Here is a 3308-nt window from a genome sequence, read left to right on the forward strand (position 1 = left end):
AAATATCTTGTTCGTATAACTTTTTGAACTCCATACATCACTACTTCACCATTTTACCTCAGTATTTACATTCAGCTACCTCACCTCCATATTTACTTCTTTTTAAAAAAGGACGAACGGGTGATGGTAAAATATAAACCCTTTTTTTCTTTTTCTTTTTTGCATACAAGATCGAGGCTCGTGAAAGAGCTAACATTAATCACACAAAAAGTTAACCGACACATAAAACACAAAAAATAAGGGGAGCGGTAGACAAGATGGGGAGAGAGGGGGAAGGACACTAACACAACATTTGAGAGCAAGATACCGAGAGATCTGTGGGAGGGAGAGGGCTTGGGGGGAGGTGGGAGAGGTACAAAACATATGGACACTGCAAGGACTTCCAGGAAAAGTTTGAATTTCAAAAAAGTGGATCTGGAATTTCAAAAAATGGAATTTCGAAAAAAAACCCTCACCTTTGTTCAGAGCAATTGGTGTCGATGAGGTCGCTTTGTCGCAATATAATCCGATTATCTAAAGTCGTTTGAAGTACTTAAAGGAAAAGGTAAATGAGGAGAGGCGGTAACCGTTTCTCCCATTGGATAGTCTGGATAGGTGTATCAAAGGTGGCTTTGTGGGCGTGGAGAAATGCAATTGGCTGGAGAAAGAAGCGCTACGCAGGTGAAGGTGTTAAATCGATTCCAAATGTCAGAAGGGTGGGGACAAAAAAAAGTTCAATGAATTCGGTTCGTCATCGAAATGAATAAATAATAATTCTTATCCTATTTTTTGTTTATGTCACAAGGTATGTGCATTGTCAAACATGACCTCTTTCGTGTTACCTTGCTGAGCAAAGCATGACGATATGTAGGTGCATCGCATGTTTGGCTCAGCAAAAACTGCTTCTAGGTCGTGATTGTATGTCGTCGCTGGATCACGTGACCCTAGTCCAGGAGAATCTGTTTTTCTGGTATGCAGTGTTAGTTACCCTCACCAGAGGAGATGGTTTTGCATTTGGATACGTTTGTTACTTGGCAAAAAGATAAAAAAAAAAAAAAAATTGACAAGTATGTTGATCACTCCGGTTTGTGTGTTTGTATATTGATCTCTACGCTCACTTATACTTGCCTACAGGTCACGATTATATCACAATTAAATCGATTTTCACAAAACTTCACCAAATGGTGGGGTTCGTGGTCCCACAGAATCCTATTTATTTTTTAGGTCAAAAGTTCAACATAGGCCAAAGGTCAAACACTTTTGTCAAATTTCTAAAGACCTAAATTTTCATCCGATTGACTTGAAATGTGAATCGGATTTTCATATCGGTTAACTAATTTGAACCACCAACCATTTTTTAGTTAAACATAGGCCAAAAGGTCAACATAGGCCAAAAGGTCAACAACCTTAAAAATTTCTAAAGTCCTAAATTTTCATCCGATTGACTTGAAATGTGAATCGGATTTTCATATCGGCTAACTGATTTCAACCACCAACCATTTTTTTTCGTTAAACATAGACCAAAAGGTCAACATAGGCCAAAAGGTCAACAACCTTTAAAATTTCTAAAGTCCTAAATTTTCATCCGATTGACTTGAAATTTGAATGAGATTTTCATATCGGCGAACTGCATTCCACAAACAACTATTTTTGAGATCAGCATCGGCCAAAAGGTCAACATAGGCCAAATGTCAACCACTTTTTCGAATTTCAAAAATTCTGAATTTCCATTCGATTGACTTAAAATTTTAAGAGGATTTACATACATGGTCACTGAATTGAAACACGATCTATTGTTGAGGTCAACATAGGCCAAAAGGTCAACATAGACCAAATTTCTAAAATTGTCAATTTTCATCTGATTAACTTAAAATTTGAAGATGATTTGCATATCTGGGCACTGAATTCAAACACGATCTATTTTTGAGGTAAACTTAGGCCAAAAGGTCAACATAGGCCAAATTTCTAAAATTGTCAATTTTCATCTGATTAACTTAAAATTTGAAGACGATTTGCATATCTGGGCACTCAATTCAAACGCGATCTATTTTTGAGATCAACTTAGGCCAAAAGGTCAACATAGGCCAAATTTCTAAAATTGTCAATTTTCATCTGGTTAACTTAAAATTTGAAGACGATTTGCATATCAGGTCACTGAATTCAACCACCAATTATTTTTGAGGTCAAAAGGATGCTCTACCGAGTGCCATTCTACTTTGTTATTTTGCCAAGTGTCGCTCTATGAGTGATTAGCTCACCTGGAACGAAGTTCAGGTGAGCTTATGCGATGGCGCGTTGTCCGTCAGTCCGTAAATACTTGCAACTTCTTCTCCGAAACCGCTGAAGGGATTGTGACCAAACTTGGCACAAATTATATTTATTGTGTTGTGACTAAAGTTTGTTCACGGCATTAAAAAAAAATCGGGTCTAAGAGGGTTTAACTGGGGTCAAAGTGGATCCAGGTTTGACCCCACAAAATAGGTATTTGCTTTCTTCTCGGAAACTACAAACGCAATTTCGATGAAACTTCACCACAACCTTCATCACCAGTGATGTATCAATGTTTTTTCAAGGCATTAGAAAAATTGGGGTCTGAGGAGGTAACAGGGTTGGGGTAGAGGGGGCGGGGGGGGGGAGGGTTGTCCCCCAAAATAGGTTGTTTTTTTTTGTTTATTTAAAGTCATATGATTACGTTAGTATGATTCTACGTGCTGCCCTGTCTTATAGCAATCATTTAAATTGGTTTAAAATACCCTTAGTCAGTGCAGTGTACCGTTTATTCCACCAGGTGAGCGCCAGGGCTATTGCCTCTGTTTTTACGGCATAGCCCATAGGGAAATGCCGTCCAGAACAGTTTGTCCGTCTGTATGTATGTATGTATGTATGTATGTCTCCTCAAACGTATACCAATCAGAGCAGAGTATCTGGTCACATTACTGGGTGATGCGATTACGTCTGATGTCATTATGGCGGAACGGCGGCTGACTCTCATCACTCCGCCATTTTGATTCCAATTTCGTTCAGGCCGAACATATAACCTGTCATATGTCACAATCGCCATGTACCTTTACGTTTTTCATTCAGTGTGAAACACAAACAAACCGATTGTTAAAATGATCATCAAATATCGAAAGCATAGGTGTTAGGGGTCTTCCAACAAAACGGTACGTATAGGGCTTCGGCTTCATGCCTCACCTTTGGGCCGTTTTGGACAAATTTGGCCCAGGTTTCTTAATACAGCAGTGTATCGTTTCATTAGTATCGTTTCCTCATAGTAATAATAATAATATCTATATAATAATACCGTAAGGACTCGACTTTGTTATCCC

General features: G+C 38.6%; 1 protein-coding gene across 1 annotated transcript in view; it reads right to left on the bottom strand.

Moving 5' to 3' along the window:
* LOC144891509 (uncharacterized) overlaps positions 1-572 on the bottom strand; it is a 7424-nt gene extending 6852 nt beyond the window's left edge. The window contains exon 1 of the mRNA XM_078775129.1: positions 456-572. The gene's annotated coding sequence lies outside the window, so the exon portion shown is untranslated. The remainder of the gene's footprint in view (positions 1-455) is intronic.
* Between the last annotated feature and the right edge of the window lie 2736 nt (positions 573-3308).

Source organism: Myxine glutinosa, chromosome 4 (genome assembly GCF_964187855.1).
Source record: "Myxine glutinosa chromosome 4, kmMyxGlut1.1, whole genome shotgun sequence".
In the NCBI taxonomy this organism is placed as follows: domain Eukaryota; kingdom Metazoa; phylum Chordata; class Myxini; order Myxiniformes; family Myxinidae; genus Myxine; species Myxine glutinosa.